The sequence below is a fragment of the Callithrix jacchus genome, chromosome 9 (assembly GCF_049354715.1).
Source record: "Callithrix jacchus isolate 240 chromosome 9, calJac240_pri, whole genome shotgun sequence".
Lineage (NCBI taxonomy): Eukaryota > Metazoa > Chordata > Mammalia > Primates > Cebidae > Callithrix > Callithrix jacchus.
In genome coordinates this window covers 5,237,312-5,246,133 of record NC_133510.1, presented here as the reverse complement: position 1 = coordinate 5,246,133, position 8,822 = coordinate 5,237,312, and the positions used below count along the sequence as shown (strand labels likewise).

Below are 8,822 nucleotides of genomic sequence, written 5' to 3'. Positions count from 1 at the left end.
ATATGTCAGCATTTGGAACATTGCATAACTCAGTAAATCAGTATTTTCCAAATAAATTATGCTTGATGTTACAAAATTACAAAATGCATGAGTAAAATATTTATTGCAAGACAAATTTTAATGTAATCGTTTAGGAAAGGTTTATCAGTAAAGTTAGAGCTTTCATATCGCAACTATCATTTGGAAAACTATCACCTAGTGAATTTGGTGTAAAACCAAATAGCAATATCCACAATTATCTAAAAATACTTATAAAATATTTCTCTCTTTTCAACTACATATCTGAGTGATCCTGGATTCAAAACAATATGTTGTAACAGACTGTATTCAGAAGCAGATATTAGAATCCGTTTATCTATTAAGCCAGACACAAACAAGCTTTGCAAGAATGTGAAAAAAACCCATCTCATTATTATTTTTTTAAATAGCTATTTTTAAAATTAAATGTGATTTATTTTGCCAAGCAATAGTTTATTATTGCTGTTTTAAAATAAAATGTTAAATACATATTTTAAATTTTTCTGAATTTTAATTCCTAATGTGGCAAATCTTAAGTCTTTTCAGAGCTTTTTATCTTTTAGAGTACAAAAGACACCTAAGGCCAAAAAGTTTTGAGAATGTCTGTATACACTGAGCTCCATGCCTTAAGAGGAAAATGAAGCCAATACTCCTTACAAAGGAGACATCCACGTGAAAGCAACAGCACACACCTTTCATTCCAACACTGCTGAGTCATTGATGGTACTTAGATCCTAGGCAGGTAGCAGCAAGTTTCTAAGAGAAATGTATACCAGCCCTTTTATAGTATCGATCCCCTTCGTTCTTGGAAGTTAATGAAAGAGAAAAGTTTAAACAACTAAATTAATACAGTAACAGTTAACTTGTATGAAGTAAGTGTGTCAATAGTAAGTGTTAACGGAAGAGATTGGAAAAACTGATTTTGCCAGTCACTCAGGGCGCTCAAGCCAATCATGGGAACATGTAGTTTTATTTGTGTAGCAACTGATAAGATCAAATCAACAGAGACCAAAACTCCTTTCACAGTGTTACAGTCAATCATTAAACACGAAATGAGCTTCTGACTTTGCCCTGTTGGCATTTCTAATGGCCAGAGAAATAGAATTTAAAATAAAGAAGACCACATAAGGTAAGTAATGTAAATGTATACTGTACTTTGAAATGTATTCTGATATGAAGTTTGTATCAAGATCGTTTGATTCATATAATCAGAAATCCCTGAATGACTATTAAATTATCAATTCATAAAGTTTATATCCTATAAACTAAGTCCTTCTGTGTGTGTGTGTGTCTGTGTGTGTGTGTATTTAAATTTCAGTGACAGATTTTATGTATAACAAATTGTCGAGAGAATAAAGCAAGAATAATTACTATATCTGCAGTTGTTGAGTAAAATATTTTAAGATAAAAAATTTAAAAAGAATAATTATTACAACAAATTGTCGGGGATGTTGTTGGAAAACTCTTCTCTTAGAGAAGGCACCATCCCAGAAAGGTAAAATCATATGGTGAAGATCAATATCTGACATCTACCAGGCCCAAAGTACAATTCAAATTCAAAGAAAACAAAATTAAAAACTTTAAAACCACAGATAATTATAAATATTTTAATCACAATTAGCATGAGTAGCTGAAAAACTGTAACTAGTGGAAGCAGACACAGCCCTGAAGAAACAAGTGGTAAGAAAATAAAGTGCTTGTTATGGAGAGATCAATTTAGATTTTTTTCGTATATTAGTTGATGAAACTGGCTTTCATTTTTAATGTGTACTCCCATTTCCTATAATCCCTCTGTTTTCAAATAGAATTTCAAATTCACAAACTCGAAATGTGACACTTGGCTTCACACTGAATTTGCTACTTTAATAATGTAAATTAGGTTTCTAGAAAATACAACAGAAAACTTAAAATATTTAAAAGGCACTTATAAACTCTAATTTATTGAACATTTTGAGGATGTGCTAGGTATTAAAACAGGCAGAAGAATACCAAGAAAATTAAGAGTGAGTTCCTGCCTTCCAAAGCTTATATTCAGTAGGAGAGAAAAAGGGAGAATTATAGCACAAGGTACAATGGGTTAATAACTATGAGAACAGAGGGCAGATTACATGAGTATAGCATAAAATACTGATAAAAAAATTAGTTGTCAAAGTGATCTTAGTAAATTGAAAATACCAAATCAAGCAAAATAATTTACCCACTAAAGAAAATGTCTAGAAGAAAAATATATTTTTCTCCAAATTCTTTTTTTTTTTGAGACAAAGTCTCGGTCTGTCGCCCAGGATGGCGAGCAGTGGTATGATCTTGGCTCACCGCAACCTCTGCCTCCCAGGTTCAGGCAATTCTCTGCCTCAGCCTCCCAAGTAGCTGGGATTACAGACGCCTGCCATTGTGCCCAGCGAATTTTTGTATTTTTAGTAGAAATGGGGTTTTATCATGTTGGCCAGGCTGGTCTTGAACCCCTGAACCCTTGATCCACCCATCTTGACCTCCCAAAGTGCTGGGATTACAGGCCTGAGTCACTATGCCCTGCTTCCCCCAAATTTCATAATCTGTAACAGCATAGAAAACTAACTGCCACTCAGTAGAGGCAATAAAATAACCATCAGCTAATAGCAGAGCCTAAAATGAAAACAAAAGAATACTAAGATATTTCCAGTATAGTGGGCTCTATTCAAACCATTAATAGAAGATAAATTATAGAATCTAATAAGTTAGATGGCATAATAAATTGGAATCCTGTGAGTTCTTGATAAATTGCTAAAAAATAAAAAATAAAAAGGTATAATAAAGCAGGATATCTGGTAAGCATGAAGTTTTTCCTTACTTCTGGGTGCTTACTTTTGGCTTATCTCATGCCTGCTTTCTGGGTCTCAAAACTACATTCATCCAGGAGATCCACAAATCCAATCATTTTCTCTAAATGAAAATGTATTTTACATTCTCTCTGAAAGTGATTTACAAGTAAATTGGAGTGTTAATCAAATCAGGAAAGTATTACAATTTCCAACCATGAATTGATCAGATACGTGGTAGACACTGCTGCAAAGCCATCAAGTTGCTTCCAACTGTAAAGAGCAACTAAAGGGAAGACCCAGTCTTCTCATCAGGACTTATAACACCTTTATAACAATGAAATTGACTTAAGAAGTAATTCAGAAACATTGTATGGCAATGTGGACTTAGCATAGATGATGCATGATATTGGTGGCACCTTAAAAGGAAGAAGGCACAATTTTTGAAAACAAGCTCATTATCAAATATTATTTTTGAACTCAAAGATCTAGGTTCGATTTTCAGCTTTATAACTCTTTGGGGTGGCTCCAAGCAAGTTCTGTGTTCCCACTGACTCTCAATTTTTCAACTTTAAAGAAGATGTATTTTTATTCACCCAATCTGTTTCACAGAATTTTATGAGGATCAAATGATAAAGCATGTGAACTGAAAGTACTTTAAAAGATTATGTGGGTGTCTGTATTTCAGAAGCCTCAACTGGGAAATTATTGTGAGTCAGAAAAACAAGGGAATCTCATAACAAAAAATAAACAAGTCGTAGTCTATTTTATGTAATTCATGTTTGGGAGCACTTCTTACTCAGAAACAACGTTCGATTCTTCATGCTTTAGAATCTTTCGTTTCAATGAATTCCAATTTTAACTCAGCACTGCATTTACACATTTTGATGTCACTGTGATATAATTAAACACTGAGAAAAGAATCTACTCCATGGTGAAAGATTTACTTACATCTCAATATTTTATCATAAAATTGTTAGATTTCCTCTGAATATTTTTACAGCATTCTGTTACTTCATTTAAAATTTTTGTATTAAAAAATACCCGAGTGCATTGAGAGAGAAAAAAAGACTACAGTATCCTCACAAGCAGAAATAATGTCTTCCATTTTCCAATGTTCCCATCTAAATTTTAATTAAAATCACACATTTTATTAATTATCATTTAATGTACAATTGGATGAACTGCATATTTAACTTACAGTTTTTAAGGTTGTTACATAGTCTTTATACCTTTAAATTCAAAGTTAACAGAAGATTCTTTTTGTCTAATGCAGCATTATTTGCTGAACCATCTCTTTGTGGTTTGGTAATAAGATTGCTCAAGAGTTTTCACTATTACAAATCACTCTGATACTAAAATACCTATGTAAGGTTTTTTTCATTTCATTACCGTATTATTTTTGTAAAGCAACTTGAGTTTCTAGAGTTAGAGGACCTAAATATTTTAGGGACTGCCTAGAGCAATCTTACCATTGCCACCAGTTTAATATTGCACATTTTTTTTTTTTTTTACAAAATCTCATTAGTATTGGCTTTCATGATTTAAAAATATTTGGTAGCTTATCAAGAATAAAATATATTGTCCTATAAAAAAATTAAGCTTTTAGCTGAGAAATAAATTTTCATTGTAAAGCTTTAGACGTATTTTTCTTTCAATCTGAGCCCTCAGTAAGACTCATTGAGCCTCTAAGAACAGTATTTTGATCATCCCTTCCCTTGCAAAATCAACCCATAATGGGCAAAACTGAAGGCCAGAGAAAATTCTTAAAAGGACGGTTGGATGCCTCCACAACATGATAGCTGGCTGCCCTCTAGGGGGCTTCACAATGAAGCATAACTGGTTAAATATACCAAAGTTCAGGGTCAAAACTTAACTACATTGCAGACTTAGAAAGCTGGTATTTTCATCCCATCACAAGTGGATCCATTTCTCATAAGAAACACACATGACTTCTGACTGTAAGTCCAATGTATTATACTGAGTCCAACGTATGTGTTATAGATTATAATATCGGTGGTGTTTTAAAAGGTAGAAAGCACAATTTTCAAAAACAAGCTTATCGTAAAATATTATTTTGCAGTCAAAAATCTGGGTTAGATTCCCAGATTTATAATTCTTTCTTGGTGGCTCCAAGCAAGTTCTATGTTCCCTCTGACTCAATTTTTCAGCTATAAAAAAAAGTTGCATTTTCATTTACCCAATCTGTTTCACAGAATTTTTGTGAGGATTTAATGAAAAGTACTTTAAGAGATGTTGTGGGCATCTGTATGTCAGAAGCCTCAAATGGGGAAGTATTGTAATTTACCATTAGCAATGTGGCAGTCATTCAGACTGGAGTTGTCTTGAGGGCAGGTCTAGGACAACTTCTCCTCACCAGTAGGCTTATCCAAGACTCCTATTATAGCCAAATGTTTGCTTGGAAGATTCTGGTGTATAAGAAGAGAAATGTTATCTTCTAAACATTTAATGGTAAGAGGCTATTATAACAAGAATAATTTATGTTTACATTTGAGATAGTCGATCCTGTAATTTCCCAAACTATAGCTCACTGGTCTGATGAAGGAAAGTAATATTATATAAAACATAATGTGTACGCAATGCACACTATAAATTTGTTTTCTCAATGCAGACTTCCTCCAGGTTTTAAGATGCCAATGTTCATTATTGATATCTAAGAGAAAAATCTCCTAAATCCCATTTCCTAAGTATAATTTTTGGAGAAGTAGGTAGAACATCTATTAATATCTCTCAGAAATAGGAAACCAGGTTTGGAATATGGAACTCTAAAACCTGAAAGACTCCAGTTTTTTCTCCCAGATAGATGTGTGCACATCTCTATTTTGACAAGCCCAAAATCTATAGGAAGAGAAAAACAGAACAATTAGAGTAAGTGATGAAGCAGCTGCGTTGTCTGGGGTGCATACCCTGGAGTTCATTGTGGTTTTATGGGAAAATTTAGGATGTGGACACACACCAGGAGTTTCGCAGTGGAGGTTGAATAGGCAGAAGAGAAGAGAAAGAGGAGCAGCTCTCTCTATAGAGAGAGGTGTCGCCTAGTGGAAAGAACCGGCTGGTGGCAAATGTGCCGGATTTTATTGTCTGAGGTTTGAGGGGCACTGTCTGATTTACACAGGGCTCACAGATTGGTTCCATCAGATATGACGTTTATATAATGCAGGCAAGGGGCAGGCTGGACACCCCATCCTAATCTCATCATGCAAATGGACTTTCCAGTTGATCAGCACCATCCTGTCTGCTTCTTACCATACACCTGACCGGCAAAGAGAAGGAAAGATGGACTCGCCATCTTGAACAGGTCTAGTCCTTAGTTCCTGCCAACATTCACACGTGCAAGCTCCCAGCTTGCTTGTCTGCGTCTACACTCCTCTGTGTCTACAGCTCAACTTTACAGGCTGCTCTTTGTTAGAAAATGATTGACGCTGCTCTTCATTAGAAAGGAAAGCCTTAAACAAGGACTCCCATACCCTTACTACCTGCTTAAGTCATTTCTTCTTAACTCCTACACAAGTGAGACTCCAATTTTTGAGAATTGATGAGAAGCAGAAACTAACTACCTGAACTGTAAGCTAAGGAAATGGTACCTGAGAACTGCCGAGGGTACCCGAGAATGGAGCAGGCACAGAGAAAAGCACAGGTGAGACAGGAAGGAAGAAAAACCGATTTCTGGTGATATTCAATTCTTAGCTCAAGTAATGTCTCAAATCAACTGTACCCTTGAATTTTTAATTTCTGTAAACCTAGAAATATCTAATTTATCTTCCTCTCTCTCTTCGCCTTAAACCAATTTGGAACTAAAATAAGTTTTACCTATTAACATGGACAATATTTGGATAGAATCCTTCAACTTTGCATCTGTGGCTGATTTTTACATGCTTCTATTACTAACCAATGCTCCTTAAGATCATCATATTTCTTATGTGTGTAAAGGTCATTTAACATATATATGAACAAGGCTTTTGAGCATGTCATGCTCTTGTGGTATATCTTTTTTGGGCAATTTATTTTCTCTCTGCTCTGATCTGTTATACATTTTTTAAAAATGTATTATTCAACATAAATGTGTTTTATTGAAAAGTTCTCAGTTTTTACCCTCTGTACTTCTCCCAGGCATGATAATGAATTAAATGCAAAGGTTCCTAACACCTCCATTCATAGATATTTCTCTGACCCAGTAAGGTGCGTTTTGTTATTGGATTCTAGCACATGTTCTGTGTGTCCCAAGCACACAAAACAGTATCTGGCACCTAATAGATTTGAAAGTTGTTGGATTTCTTCTTACACAATGTCATCAATCTGTTATTTTCTCTGCCTATGTCATTTGCTCTTTTTGGACTGTTCGCTGCACTACAAGATCTGTCACATTTCCTTCCCTGCCACCACCCTTACTTGAGAAAAGATGTTTCTGACTGATATTTTTATGTTTTTGACCTTTCAAAGGTATTTACCGTTGATTAAGAAGAATTACTTTCAGAAGAATGAATATCTAATGTTGGAATTTAATTGAAGATAGTTTTAGACTACAGACTCTATTTCCAACATAAATTACATTGATAAAGTAACAACATTTTCACTTTTTCCTTAAAATTGATACTACTTGCTTCTGTTTCTCCCTGACTTCCACTACAAATATTTTTCTTTCATCCGACTCGTGGTCCTTCTGGGCACTGGTTAATCCATAAATCATATCTCATAAATTAAATAGAATAGCATTTTAAAGGAAAGTATTGTTTAAACAGCTTCCTGGCTTAGTGAGAAATAGAGCCAAGATCAATTAGTAAAATCTATCATGGGCAAGAGTGACTGTTCGCTACTAAATAAATCTGTTCCTCCAAATTTAGCCAAACATTTGTATGATACCATTAATATTATTTGACCAGCACATATCTACATAGTCATTTAGCAACCAGAATGATAAATTAAATAGAAATTAGAAATTGAATACCTTCTGCTAACTTTTTCATTAAAAAAGTGAAAACTCAAAAACATCTCACATTTCACAAAGCTAAAATTTCAGAAATAAAACTGTCCTTTTTAAACTTTTTTTACAAATCCATGTTAACTCAAATAAGCTTTCCACTAATAAAAAATACTAATGGTTCATTTTTTTAAAAAAATGCCTTTTGAGAATATCACAGTGAAAATAATGTTTTCTAGAAGGAGGTATGTGGGATGCCCTGTACACAAATCATAACTCTAACTAATTGTAAGTTTAGTTCACTCAATGTAACTAGAACTAGTCAGAAAAATCTGATTTTTTCCTGTCTCAAGCAAACAAAATGTAAGTCCACTAGTTTAGGAAATATTGGCTGGAACTGCTAAGGAACAGTTTGTTCTTATTATGGTGAAAATAGATTTACACATTTTTATGTACTATTTCTACATAATATAAAATGGCACATATTATGGAAGCAGAACAATTTTATTATTTAGTTGTACCAACAGAAAAAAAGTGAAATTGGCAGAAATTTATTCCCAGTATTGCAGTCAAAAATCATTTTGTTATTATGAATTTGCCATACATTACTGTCATTTTTCTTACTCCAAAATGGGAAAAATATATTTGATTGAGAAGAATATGTAGTTCTCATGAGGTCTGATTTTTCTCATGCACTAGTTCTGGTAGCCACAATCACGAGGAGCAGCTTCTTGGCATTCAGAGGAACATTTCCTTTCCAGAAGGTGGCACCGTAGAATAGTTAAAAACGCAGGTTTGCTTTCCATCAGAAACAAAGCAGATGTTCATTAACATTCGAGTTAACTGCAATTCTTGAAAACAGAGTTTTCAAATTAAATAAATGCCCTACTGCTCTTTCCTTGCTAGCATTTCAAACTCAGGATTTTCCTATGTCTGTGAACTAATCGTCTAGGCAAACTAGGAGTACAACAATTTACAAAGTGCAATATTAAAACAAAACAGGCAAAAATATTAAGAGATGTGTTAGAAAAGTAGGCCAGGCTTACATGAGAAATACCAGCTTCTGCTTT

At 34.0% G+C, this 8,822-nt stretch overlaps 1 protein-coding gene across 1 annotated transcript in view; it reads left to right on the top strand.

Annotated features, from left to right (window-relative positions):
- Positions 1 to 1,054: 1,054 nt before the first annotated feature.
- Positions 1,055 to 8,822, top strand: part of PIK3C2G (phosphatidylinositol-4-phosphate 3-kinase catalytic subunit type 2 gamma) — a 414,912-nt gene continuing 407,144 nt past the window's right edge. Inside the window, exon 1 of the mRNA XM_017975799.4 lies at positions 1,055 to 1,147. The gene's annotated coding sequence lies outside the window, so the exon portion shown is untranslated. The remainder of the gene's footprint in view (positions 1,148 to 8,822) is intronic.